The sequence below is a fragment of the Budorcas taxicolor genome, chromosome 5, assembly GCF_023091745.1.
Source record: "Budorcas taxicolor isolate Tak-1 chromosome 5, Takin1.1, whole genome shotgun sequence".
Taxonomy (NCBI): domain Eukaryota; kingdom Metazoa; phylum Chordata; class Mammalia; order Artiodactyla; family Bovidae; genus Budorcas; species Budorcas taxicolor.
Genome location: NC_068914.1, coordinates 129,558,590 through 129,573,400, shown reverse-complemented (window position 1 = coordinate 129,573,400; position 14,811 = coordinate 129,558,590). Strand labels below are relative to the sequence as shown.

General features: G+C 39.6%; 1 protein-coding gene across 1 annotated transcript in view; it reads right to left on the bottom strand.

Moving 5' to 3' along the window:
• SOX5 (SRY-box transcription factor 5) overlaps positions 1 to 14,811 on the bottom strand; it is a 749,035-nt gene that overhangs the window by 654,532 nt on the left and 79,692 nt on the right. The gene's annotated exons all lie outside the window — the stretch shown is intronic.

The following is a 14,811-nucleotide window of genomic DNA, read 5'->3' as shown; positions in this document are numbered from 1 at the left end:
CAGGGGATCTTCCCGACCCAAGGATCGAACCCAGGTCTCCCACATTGCAGGCAGACGCTTTAACCTCTGCACCACCAGGGAAGCCCATTAATTAACTAACAAATAACTAATAAATAATTATATCCTGTAGAGTCTACAAGATGTAACTGGTTTTTAATCTCAGCTTCTCTGCATCTCCATAACCAGCATCCTACTCTGCCCACAGGAATCTGTTTGGACTAATGAAATAGGCTACAGAAACACTGTTTTATGATGCAAATCTGACCCTGTCATTCTTCAGCTAACATAAGCTTCTTGGATTCCTTCTGTCAAAATCCTACACCTGTACACACAATTCTTTATAATCTAGCTGTATGTAGCACTCTACCTTATAAGTTAGCTCGCTGACTCTTTGCTCTCTGGTATCACTACCCACAGTGGACTGACTCATCTCAACACCCACCTTCACACGAACTGCTCCTTACCTGGTAGAATTCTTTCCTTTCCTCCCACCTTTCACTTAAGTACCTCCTGCTTCAGGTCCAATCTTAAAAAGGCTTCTCAGGGATGACTTTTTTGAAGTTCAAAAAACTAGTTTTAAAATCATGTGCTAGTGTGAATGAGCATAGGATGATTGATATATATTACAAAAGGATGTAGTGTAAGTTTGCACATTATAAATAAATATTTTTAAATGAAGACCAAATAAAACAAATTAAGTTGATTACCGAGTTTAGATCATTACCTTATCAATGTTATCAAATCACGCTGCCAGACACTTCCCAATTTCTGTATTTCTGGATTCATTTATAAGCAACATGAAAGCAGAGATTGACAGAGTTCCTAAGCTTCTCCCTCATAATTTTGCCATTATTCCTGCTGCCACAGTTTAGAAATAAAGTCAGAGACTCCACTCATATACTCCTGCTTTGGTAAAGAGTATAGTTGATTAATAATGGTGTTATTGTTCAGGTGTACAGCAAGGTCATTCAGTTACACATATACATGTATGTATTCTTTTTCAAATTCTTTCCCCATTTAGGCTGTTACCAAATGTTGAACAGGGTTCCATTAAATTCTTGAATCTCTTCAGAGTCCTTCCCCAAAGAGACAACTAATCACAACTCCCTTTTGGACGAGTATGAAACATACCCACCTGACTTTAACTTGGGAAGCTTAAGCCCCAAACCAAACTCATAGAAAAGTGAGTGACTTACAGTAATACCATGTAGTTTGGTCAAATTTTTACATCAGTTGTTCCCTGCAGCCCTCACGTAAGCCCATGTCCCCTTGGCAGTGTACCATTTTCCTGAGGGAAATATGATCCATCCCACCAGACACATACCCCAATCTCCTGTGACTTGGTACAACATGCTTTATTATGGATGCTTTTTACTCTTGAAATCATTTTTGTCTTTTTGTAAGCATCCAGCCAACCTTGATTAATTTCTCTGGAGGTTCTTTTGGGGTTTTTGAGTCCCATATTTTGACAAGCTTCCTTTCTCTTTCTAGCAGTGGTTTTTGCTGCTCTTGTTGGTGTTTTGGTTTTGTTTTTGCTATTTTTAATATCATGTAGAAGAATATTTTTAATTAATTCTTAGATGAATGGATTTTTAATTCATACTATTAGATATCTCACAAGTATTTACTGAGCAAAAGTTCTGTGCCAACCACTGTGCTAAGTAAATACTAATAGTGTACAGTGAAGAAACAGGCACCAACCTTTACTCTCCTCTCCTGAAGCTGACAATGACGTAGGGGAGACAGATACGCAGTAAATAAGTAAACATAATGACATAAAATTATATAATTGTAAGCATACCAAAAAAAAAAAAAAAAAGATGGAAAACCAGAGAGAAAAAGGGAAGGATACAAAATGAGATAGGGTGTGTGCATGCTCAGTTGCTCAGTCATGTCCTACTCTTTGTGACCCCACACAGACTATAGCCCGCCAGGCTCCTCTTGGAAAACAAGAAACCATTAGACAATAAAAGACAAACATTGCAACTGAGTCGTATCAGCCTACAATGCACTGTTTTTTTAAAATCTCCTATTCAAGCAAGTTATCTGAATCCCTGGCAATTTACTAAAGATATCATGCCTTGTTAAAAATCACTGGCTCCAAGGGGTTGGAGGACAACTTCTCCATCCTCTCACTGTTGACAATCAACACCTGGCTCTACTTCCTTCCAGTAGTATTCCATCTGTATGCTACTCTATAAGAAGTCATTTCCAATTATAAAGCACCAGTGAGTATTTCATCCCACATAAAGGAAGTGATTCTGAAAATTTTACAACAGGATTCTTGGGAAGGCACTTAAAGCTAACTAGTTAGCTAGGATAGCAAGGAAAATTCTCTAAACCTGACATTTTGGCAGAATCCTGAAGGATGAGAAACAGCAGAATCTGGTGGGTGGCTGTGGGGGTGGGGGCAGGTCTACACAGCAGGAACAGTGTATGCAAAGGCTCTGATTTGCAGACAGTGTTTGACATGTTCTCACGTCAAAGCAGAGTGACATGTTCCTCCAAAACAGATTTGTAGGAGATGAGTGAGACGGTAAGTGGAGTGGCCCATCGGGGAACTATTGCTAAAGTCCAGCAGAAAAATGGTGGAATATTCCTACTCCACCTATGCCACCTTCCAGTGGCAATGGAGAAAAGAACAGAAGTGGAAAGCCTCAAGATAGAATTTGCACATAGAGATACTGGGCTTTGCTGATAGATTTGAACATAATTATGCACATTTACCAGAATATCTGACGATTAATAATCTACATAAACATATAGTCATGACTTAACTTTCATTGTGATTTTAATGGGAATAATTAGTTGGATGGATGATACTAATTTAAAGCAAAAAACAGTTTAAATATTGAAAATACATCCATAATGAAGTTGCTTTTGAAGGAACACTCACCAATTTTTCAGTTGAATAAGCCCTTTATTGTCATTAGCAACATATTAAGAGTTTAGTCTGTCTCTTAAAAAGAAGTTGAGTATAATAGGAATATTATTTTTGTTATGGCCAATGTACCTTTTACTATTTTTCTAAAAGAAATGCTGTGGAGTGTGTTAGCTACACATGTCATCGCCCCCATATGCGATCCCATGCCTCAGAAAAAAAAAAAAAAAAAAAAGAGCACTCTCTTTTTTTTTCTGAGGTATTCCTCTCCCATACTTGTAGCTTGGGTGTGAACTCAGCCCATGTCTGGCTCTGTACATGATCTTTGCGGCCACAAGACAGAATTGTACAGGGATGGGTATGTACCCAAATCAGGCCTTCTCTGGGTTTCTCTGAATTGCATACAGAAGGCAGTTATCCCTTTCTAATGGAGAACTGGAGCTGTTAGAATGGAGGACACCTGAGTATAGCCTAAGCCCAGCAATAAATCAGAGCAGAGCCAATTAGAAGATGACACAGAAGGAGGAGAGGAAAACGGATTCTAAACGCAAACCAGTGTAAATTAGTCTGAGTTGAGTTCATTTTGCTAAACTGAGAGTCCTAATTACATAAAGGGACACACACTGAATACAGGGAACCCAAAAGATACAGGGTGAAGAGTTTTAAAGAATGAAACTAAAAATAAAAGAATGAAACTGAAGATTAGAAAGATCGAAAAGCCAAGCATAGAGTGTGGGAGTTCTGTCCATTTGTTTTATTTTTAAGAGTAGAATTGTATATATTTATCTTTATCTAACTCTAATATGCCCACGGTAAAATTTCAAACAAAATGGGTATGTTTTTCAAACAAAACAGCTCCAGTTTTCCATTAGAAAGGGATAACTACCCTCTGTATGCAACTCAAAGAAACCCAGAGAAGGCCTGATTTGGGTACATACCCATCCCTGTACAATTCTGTCTTGTGGCCGCAAAGATCATGTACAAAGCCAGACATGGGCTGAGTTCACACCCAAGCTACAAGTATGGGAGAGGAATACGTCAGAAATGCAAGTGTGTGTATGTATTTAAGATTGCATATAGATGGAAGGATATTCAAGAAACTGTTAACAGTGCTTGCCTCTGGAATAGGCAAGAATAAATAGGGATTGGAGTAGGAGAAAGAACTATAGGATATGTTAGGAATTTACCAAGGAGAAAGGAAGACAGATCTGAAATAACATATTCAAAAGCAGTGGTGTGGAAATATAGAGCTGATATATTCAAATGCTTCAACAAATTATGATATGAAATTATTATTATTGAAGACAACTATGAGTCTAGGGAGAATAACGTATGTGGACAGTATGTCTTGTGAAAGTCTGTTTAGCACAATGAGTAAGATACATATTGGGAGAGAACATGAAAGGCTAAGGACAATCTGCTTATCTGAACAAGAGAAAGGGCAGATGGTAAAAAATCATGCTCTATAAGAATCTCATATAAATCTGAATCAGCTCCAATCTGCTGGACTTTGGAATTCAAAATTTGTAACTTATTCATATATGGATATTTCATTTCAATTATTGAAGTTTAGTTAAGGATCGTCTGTTGGGAATGGCAGTGAAAGAAAGAGAAGTGTATATTTCCTGAGAGTAAGGACTATGGAAGTGGGGAAGACAGAGCAGAAAAAAAGAAAACAAGTGAGCCCCGCATACTCCTCAGATCCTTAAAGAGAACAGGAAGCAGACAGGAGCCGCAGTGATTTTAGTACTCCAAGACAACACTGACCACTGTGCTCTTCTCCTTACCTTTTGGAGGCCTTTTCCATGTGGACTTTCCTCTTCTTCCTCCACATATTCTGCATGGGCAAATCTGCTTAACTCTGGGCTTCTTCAATTAGCAGTTATATCTCAAAAACAACCAAGTAAGTGCATGTGTGTGTGTGTGCGTGTGTGTGTGTGTGTGTGTGTGTGTGTGTGTGTGCATGCACATATTCAACTCTCATTTCTATCCTAAGTGCCAGGTCCATATTTTTTACCTAGAGCTGTCTCTCAAGGTGACTTAAGCCACTATCATCCATCATATTCACAAGTGACTCATTATTCTCCATTCCTCAGACCTATACCTTCTGATTCCCAAAGCATTGCCATTCTTCTAATTATTCCAAACTAGAAATCTCTGAATTGCCTTCAAAAATTCATTGCTCTAGATTCAACTCCAAAGGTGATGCTGTTGTTGTTCAGACAATATGTTGTGTCTGACTCTTTGCAGCCCCATGAACTACAGCATACCAGGCTCTGAACTTTCATCAATCTCTTCAGAGATTGTACTCTTTCTGGGTACCACTACAGTTCTTATAAATGTCTTTATTAAAGCATGTACAACACTGTATTGCATGGTTTTATACATTTGAAGTTCCTTGACATTAGATTGGCAGTTTCTAGAGGGCCAGAGATTTATCTAATGCATTTTTCAAAACCCAGAATCTAGTACGGCATCTATCATATAAGTAAAAGCTCAACTATTACTCATTGAATTTATTTATACCACTTGATTCCATTTCTCTAAAAGTAATCCTTTTATATTAAAATGCATTGCTAAACTAACATTTTAAACATGCAGCATTAACTTTAATATATTTATAATCTCACTGTAAGAATATGCAGAAGATGAAAACGTACAACATAAGTGAATATCAGGTGGATGACTAGATCGGCAGCTGCCATTATTTATACTTTAAGAATTATGAACTACGTGAGTAATGGCATATAGGATAAATTCATGTGTAGGATATGTGTGAAAAAGAGAGAGAGACAGAGTGGTACACATCTGTGTTATTAAAACTGTGTCTATGTTTAAAACAAGCACTTTCAGACTTCACAGGATCGCTGGGACAAATCCTCTACAGCCACATTTTGTCTACACTGAACTAGATTCTCAGCATTTTTTCTTCCCTTTACCCCGTCTCATGTCAGAGGCTAATTCAGACTCAATCAAGTCCTAAAAGACTCAGGGAGCATGACCACAGCTTTGTTATCATTTCATTAATAATTTAAGAGAGGCTGTTTGCTCTACCATGCTATTGAGTTCCCTTCCCATTCCTGGCCCTCTTCAACACCTAATACATAGTAAAAATTTACTTAGCTCAATTCAGTTACATTCAGCAAAGATGTATTGATCACACATGCACCAAAGCATTCTGCTATGGGTTGGGATACAGAAATGATAGATTCAGACAACAGCCATTCTCAAGTAGCTTCCAATTAAGCAAACTAAAATGTTCAGGATAAAAATGTTTGACCTCTAATCTCATCACGCATACCTAGTGTGCAATCCAATAAGGAAATCCTTCAGCCATAGAGCAAAGGCTTCCAACACAATGATTGATCTGTTTTTTAAGGTGTAATGCCTTTTACAAAAACAAAAACGAGGATTGTCTTACACTTTAGAGAAATAATTATATGTATGACTTTTTTAAAAATTGCGTCTTTCACATCCTGTTCTGGAAGTTAGTACCAAAATAAATGTCCATCAGGGCTTACAGAAAGAGGAAAACAAGGAAAAGGAAAGGAGGGTTCTTAAGGTTAAGTTACTCAGAAATATCTATATACTTGGGCTGAGATCCTGAAAAGTAGTCTTAGGAATCCAAATTTATACAGAAATAATTTTCATTTTCTTTTTTGTTATATGCTGTGAAGTGATCAACACCATAAGCTTTATCACCATCCACCACCCATACATATTTTTTTCCTGTGATGAGAATTTTTAAGATTTACTCTTAGCAACTTTCAAATAAATATCCAGTACAGCACTGTCAACTCTATACATAGTTAATGAAATTATGTGAAAGGTTACACAAAATATTTTGCTTTGAGAGCATTTTAAACATTCTCACACATAAAAACTTACTTCTAATATTTTAATTCTAGTTTTAAGATCAAAACAAGTTTTAAAACCAACAACAGCAATATGATCACAGCAGAATGACGATGGGAAAAGTTACAAAATCCATACAACAAATTTGAAATCCTGATGTTTAAAAAACTAGGATCAGACACTTCAAAGATGAGGACAAGAATAAAGGAAAAGCTAGACTTCTGTATTGCACATGCGCCCATCACTGCACTTCCCCGAAATGCCCATCACTGTCAAAAAAACTGGCTACAGGATAAGTCCACTATGTTAGGAGAAAAGAATACTTGCAGATGAAAATAAAATCAACGAGCTTTGGGGTTCTAGAAAACAAGATAGTATGCTACGTAATACTATAAATGTGATAGCTCTTCAGTATTTCTAATACCACAATCAAAGATAAAAATAGACAACACTGGTTGGCCTATTGGCTTTTTGCTTTGAAAGCAAGGAAAATCAGATGCAGAAATGCAGAAAGTTACTGATGAGATTCTGGGTCTTGCTACTGTGAGCAAGTAGATCACTCAGGACAAGACACTCCCTGGAGAAAGAGTCACACACACAGCTTTAAAAAGTCATGAAAAAAGTTCAGAGTGGTTTCCTTTCATCCAGAGTGATCATTTTATGATCTATGCTACTGCCCCAGACCTTATCTAGATGTCAAAATTATCTGGAACATCCTCTACATTTGAGAAAAATAAAGAAGAGAGGACTTTGGTGTGAAATGGTTGGGGGCGGGGGGAACGGATGGGGAAGTGCCTTCCCCTTTTAAGAGCAGCATCAATTAAACCCATGGGAGGCGGGTACAGTTTACTAGTTAATTAGTCCAGGGATGAGCTGCTTTCATCTGTAATTCAGAACAGGAACACCTGGTGTGCGGCTCTTCAAAGCACAAGGAGGGGGGAACAGGGAAGCCAAACAATGCAACAGAGGTCACAACAGAGAGCAATAGCAAAAGAACAAAAACTGTTTCTCTCTGACCTTCACCCTGCTGTAACTAAATGAGATTCCTGAGGGCCCCCTCCCCTAAGGTCCTCGGAGAACAAACAGCTCCGGGCCCACTCGGGGAGTTCTAAAAAGACCTGGTGATAACTAATTGTTTTATAACCCAATTAAAAAGAAAACAGAGCACCAGAGAAATGCAAATACGGATATAATGATTATAATCACATTCTGATATATAGCCCACACCAGAAATATTGACATGCTCTCTCTCTGTGGTATGACCAGGGCTGCCCAGGTAACATTCAACAAAATTAGGAAAGGAGGCTTCTACTTTAGGACAAATTACCTTGTTCTCTTGAATCTGAAATGGAGCCCTTGGCTAATGGAACACCTTTGGTTGTGAATTCTAAAATGGTGAGGTCATTTTTTTTTTTTTTTTTTTTTTTTTGGATTGTTGCTTCTAAACAATCTGGCTGCAGACAGGTTGATAAATTCAGGTGACAAAACATTAATGTTTAAATTGAGCCAAATAATATATGATTTCAACTGTGGTATCCAAGTAAAGAAAAAATAAATTTTTAGGGATTTTATTAGTGGGTTTATTCAAAAGGAATGAGGGAAAGTATCCTGGAATAGATGGAATCTGGTACTTTTTAAAAATCACCACCATGAGAAATTCTACAACACAGAATATTGTGTCTAAAGACATGAAAAAGCCCGCCATAAAGAGTTTTAACCTAATTTTGAAGATTGCAGGATCAAAGGAAAATGGCTTAACAATTTCTAACATTGATTCTACTTGTTTCTGCTCTAGGGAAAAACTTTAATAAAAAAAAAAAAGTATCTTGTATACTCGTTTTCTTGTGTGTGTGTTGGGGTGGGTGTAAATGTGTTTTTATTTACACCACACACCCACAAACACTTACACATAACAAAAGCGGGCTTCTGATCCATTAAACTAAAGGCATTTGAGAGGCAGGGAGGTGGACAAGAATGTGAAGAAATTGTGAAAATGTTCTTAGCACATTTCTACAGCTCCATATCTATAATTAAAGACTAAACAATGAGCCAGAAAATGGAGAGTAGAATAAAAATACAGAATTATCTGGTGGTGCAAGGAAAAGAAAGTTGTTCAAAGGAAAAGTAGACATAAGTGTCAATTCACTTGAGACATGTGGCTCATGCATGACTTGAGACAGTTAGCTTGAGAGCTAAAGCACCCTGTTCGATCCCGGGGTCGCAGAGATCCCTTGGAGGAGGGATGCATGGGTTGCATGGCAACCGACTCCAGTAGTCTTGCCTGGAGAATCCCATGGACAGAGGAGCCTGGTGGGCTACAGTCCTCAGCATCACTAAGAGTCAGACACACCCGAAGTGAGTTAGCATATGAGTGTATGAAGATTTAATTTTAAACCACTGAGCACAGGGTGAGTAATACCCTCCCAACCGTTCAACAATTTTAGTTTCAGGTTCCAATTAAGTCATAATCCAAAAAAGTAAGAGTAATTATCCTCTGTATTTTAAAAATTCACTTATTTATTTATAAATGTCAAAATCTGTCCTGAACAGAAACAAGGAAAATGAACTGAGGCTGAAAAGGAGGAAATGCAGCCCTGCCCTATGTCAGGCTTGGAGGACAGACACAGAAAAAGCCAAACACTAAAAACAGAAGACACTGTTTCTTCCGAGACCATGCCGTAGTAGTACAATGCCCTTAGGACCTCTCTCACCAACGTCACCCCAGCCCTATTTGGTATTTTCATTCTTACTAGGAATACCCAATTGCAGCTGACCTGCACTTGTCTAAACTATGACAGCATCCAATTCCGAGTTAATTTCTACTTCAAATCCCACTTAAGAAATATCAACTGACATTCCTTCCCTTAGGTTCTCCTGAGAACCCTTTAACAGAAACCCTACCTCAAAAGTTGCTCCCTCCTAACTCTTGTCAATCCAATTCCATGGTTCTTTGAAATCCCCTCCCTTACTACAAGTCAATATTTCTGATTTTGTCAGACTACAGGCTTGTTCTTGGTGGTTTTCAGCTGGTTAGGTTTTTTAATACATTCAGTAAGCAGTTCCATGGACAGAGGAGCCTGGTGGGCTACAGTCCATGGAGGAGCAAAGAGTTGGTCACGACTGAGCAACTGACGCTTTTACTTTTTTTTTACAAGCAATTGTTGAGCTTCCAGAGAAAGCAATGGCACGCCACTCCAGTACTCTTGCCTGGAAAATCCCAAGGACAGAGGAGCCTGGTAGGCTGCAGTCCATGGGGTCGCACAGAGTCGGACATGACTGAAGCAACTTAGCAGCAGCAGCAGCAGCACTGAGCTTCTAGTCTATGGGATTCACTACTGTTCTGGGGAAAATAAATGAACATAAGACACATTCTTTGCTTTCTAAGGACCTACTACCTTAGAGAGACAAGACGTATGTAAAATAATGTAAATAAATACCACATATAATGATTACAATTCCCAATTCACAAGAATGATAGTATTAAAGAATGTGCTAACCATCAGACAGCTGCATTCATCTCCCATGCTAGTAAGATCAGGCTTAAAATCTTGCATGTTAGACTTCAGCATTATGTGAGCCGAGAACTATCAGATGTAGAAGCTGGGTTTAGAAAAGGAAGGGAACCAGAGATCAAATGGCCAACATTCGCTGATCATAGAGAAAGCAAGGGAATTCCAGAAAAACTTCTACCACTATTTCATCAACTATACTAAAGCTTTTTGACTGTGTGGATCATAACAAACTGTGGAAAGCTCTTAAAGAGATGGGAATACCAAACCATCTTACCTGTCTCCTGAGAAACCTGTGTGCAGGTTAAGAAGCAACAGTTAGAACCCTGTTTGGAACAACTGATTGGTTCAAGATCGAGAAAAGCATCAGACAGGGCTGTCTGCTGTCACCCTGTTTGTTTAACCTATACGCTGAGCACATTATGAGAAATGCCAAACTGGATGACTTATAAGCTGAAATCAAGATAGGAGGGAGAAACATCAACAAACTCAGATATATAGATGATACCACTCTAATGGCAGAAAGCAAAGAGGAACTAAAGAGCCTCTTGCAAAGGGTGAAGGAGGAGAGTGAAAGAGCCAGTTTAAACTTAGTTTTAAAAAAACTAAGATCACGCCATCTGGCCCCATTACTTCATGTCAAATAGAAGGGGAAAAGGTGGAAGTAGTGACAGATTTCCTCTTCTTGGGATCTAAAATCACTGTAGATGGTGACTACAACCATGAACTCAGAAGACAATTGCTTCTTGGTAGGCAGGAAAGCTATGACAAACCTAGACAGTGTGCTGAAAAGCAGAGATATTACTCTGCTGACAAAGGTCCATATATATAGTTAAGGCCACGGTCTTCCCAGTGGTCGTGTACGGTTGTGAGAGCTGGACCATAAAGAAGGCAGAATGCCTAAAAATTTATGCCTTTGAACTGTGATGCTAGAGAAGACTTCTGAAAGTCCCTTGAACACTAAGGGGATCAAATCAGTCAATCTTAAGGGAAATCAACCCTGAATACTCATTGAAAGGACTGATGCCGAAGATGCCGAAGCTGAAGCTCCAGTATTTGGGTCATCCGATGTGAACTTATTGGAAAAGTCCCTGATGCTGGGAAAGACTGAGGGCAGAAGGAGAAGAAGGAGAAGTCAGAGGATGAGATGGCTGGATAGCATCACCAATGCAATGGACATGAACTTGGGCAAACTTTGGGAGATGGTGAGAGAAAGGGAGGCCTGGCGAGCCACAGTCCAAGGGGTCGCAAAAGAGTCAGACATGACTGGGCGACTAAACAACAATAGTGATTACAACAGGAAAGGTACCAAGTGCTCTGGAGGACAGAGGATGACCATCATGATGGGATCCATGGGTACATAGAGAGAAAATAGCATGTGGCCTGGTTAAAAGAGATGTCATGAGGACTCAGGGCAAGCAGTGGAGGAGAAAAGAGGAACCAATGCATGGAGACCGGGAAGACCTACCTGTATTCAGGGAATGGCAACCTAGTTTAGTTGGGACACAAAGTTCACGCGTGAAATTACTGGGAAATCAGCCGGAAATATGAAACTAAAACATTTTTTTGTAGATGATATGGAACCACTAATGGAATAGGAAACAGCAACTCACTTTAGTATTCTTGCCTGGAAAATTCCTTGGATAGAGGAGCCTGGTGGGCTACAGTCCATGGGGCTGCAGAGTTGGACATGACTGAGGGGCTGAGCATACCCACACACACAGAACCACTAAGGCTGCTGAACGAGGCAACAGCTCCATCACAGGTGTACTTCAGGGTGATTTAACCAACAGGAGTTATGAGAGACTGGAAAGTGTTAAAGAAGCTATGTGACTCATGCCACTTGTTAAAACAGTAAGGCAGATTTTATTCCAAGGAACTTCAGAAGAAGAATAGGGACTACAATACTACACTGGGATTTTGCAGTACAGGAGAGAGATTAGGCTCAACACTGAATATGAAAAGGGAAAGTGGGAATGTATAGCCAAGGGAGTAGAGTGGGGGTCAGTGAATGGAAATTCCTGAGAGGAAACATCAGGGATAAGAAGGGGTTTCTGGCAAGATCAACCAAATAGGATTCTTACTAAATGCAGGCAAGGTGACCAGACATCACCTGGGGAATTGTGGAAGCGGAAGAACCTGATCATGGAAGGCGAGCTGATATTGAGGAGGGAGGGGTTCTGGCTAAATTGACTCAGTGAGATTCATGCTAAAGCTGGACAGGGCAAAGGCAGAGATGGAAGACCAGAAGGCATAGCTTAGTGGAGAACAGAGTTCAGAGGAGCCTGACAACAGTTTGCCCAAGGAGAGACAGCTGGAAGACAGAAGGCTACTATAAACAGTCCCAATAGGAGCAAGGTGGCATTAGTGGTAACGAGTAAGGAAAGTGAGTGTAAATTGCTCAGTCATGTCTGACTCTTTGCCTGCCAATGCAGGAGGCATAAGAAATGTGGGTTCAATCCTTGGGTCAGGAAGATACCCTGGAGGAGGGCACAGCAATCCACTCCTGTATTCTTGCCTGGAGAATTCCATGGACACAGGAGCCTGGCTACAGTCCACAGGGTCGCAAAGAGTCGGACACGACTGAAACAACTTAACACAAGTTGGGAGTGAACCAGGGTTTGAAGTAAGATGGTGAAAACAGGACTGGAAAGGAAAGAAGCATCTAAGAAAGACATTAAAGGCAAAATAATATTAGTCAGTGGTGATGAACAGGATAACAGAAGAGACAGAAATCAAGGAGGACTGAGGTGTGAAGCCCTTAAAAGAAGTGGGGAAATCAGATGGGAGACCATGGAAAGGAGGGGAGGAGAGTCCTGGGCGGACACTCCCTCTCAATCCAATCTACAGAGGTCCAAATTCCCGTTTCTTCTCTGTTCTGTGTTAGTAGTTGCCCTGGAGAGAGGGTGAGCAACAGTTTCCACTAAAAGAAGTGAATAACTTACAGTAAACTGTAAGGTAAACCCCATGGGTTTAAGTTGCACTTTCAGTGATTACTGGCTATGTGACCTTGGCAATTATCAACCACTCCTCCATGCAAAGAGGGCTATAATGGTGCCTGTCTTAGGTGCAGTGAATGACTAAATTAAACGAATGGGGGCAGTGGAGTGCCTGACCAAGCGCTTCTAGTTTTTAAGTGAAATTCAGCCTCTCATGGCAGTAGGGCTGGGGGTGGCAAAGCAGTTCTGACTGATCAGGGGCTCTTCCTGGCCCCTTTCAAGCATACCTCAAGGGGAGGACTTGCTATGCCTATTTTTTTAGAAGCGGCTTTACCATCAAAGTTCCGCTTTGGAAAAGACCCTGCTTCTACTTCTCAAGTTGTTTTTTGTTTGTTTGGGGTTGTTTCTAAATATGGATGTTATCTGATGCATTCAGATGGATTGAGGGTCTTTAATATACCTCAAATAAACTAGTTTTAATAAGTCTATTATGCTATAAAAAATCTTTTTAGATCTGTTTTCACTGGAAATCTTATGCTATACTTCAAAAATACCATTTATTCCTAAACGGGGCTAATCAAGGTCCAGAATTTAAAGTATCTGGGTTTTATAAGAACAGATAAAAATGAAGTATACTATTTGCATTTCAAATGGATTGTCTAGGTTTCAAAACCCAGCCTCTTTTATGGGTTTGTAGTGCATGGGAAAAACTGTTAATTTATTAAACACCAAAATAAGTACAGTCATTGACAACTATAGGTGGCCTCTGTGGTCTAGTAAAATAAAATAACATGTCTTTTGCCAGTCACCTCCTCTCCTGAAATTCTGCTATAGGGTGGAGGAGAGCCTGGAGGAGTCTGTATTCAAGCTCCCTTCAGTGAGTCTCCTACTCTGTTCTAGAACTTTTTAACATTAACCTTGACACACTATCATGCATACATTTCCAACCTGCGGAAGTCATGTTTCTTGATCTTCCATTACAATGTGAGAATATGTGAGAGCTGACCTGTAAGAATCAGTGACAAGGGAATATGTGAAGCCCAGAGTTGTCTTCATCCAGGATCATGATGTTGTTTGTGCCTTTTAACTAGATAAAATCAGATACACCACAGCTGGTGAGGTGCAGCATCTCTTAGAATAGAGAGGTCCACTGTTGAGGGGTTTTGAATGGAAAGTAAAAACAAACTGGTAGCTAATGGCACTTGTAAGAAACAAGTGCATGGCAGAAAACAATTCCCTGGTTAGAACTCTAGCCTTCATACGCACAGGCATTATTGCTATTTTGGAGGCCACTGGTAGGTAGAACTCTGCTTCACATCTCATTGTTCAAGATAAACTTTTAACAAAACCTTGCCAGTTAAAACAATGTCAAAGTTTCAGTACACCAACTGAGAAAACAGAAGCACGTCACTTGTTTATCCTTGTGTTTCGTAGCAGAAGCACCAAAGCAAAAAAGGAAATGTGCTTGCTTTTGACAATTGAATTTTTCTCATGTTCATCTGCTAACACTTTCTTACATTGTAAGTTTGCATTTATTTTGCAAGGACTATATTGATCCTACACACAGAGATGACACCACTCCCCTCCAGGCTGGCCTGTCAATCAGCATACCATCTCTTCACATACA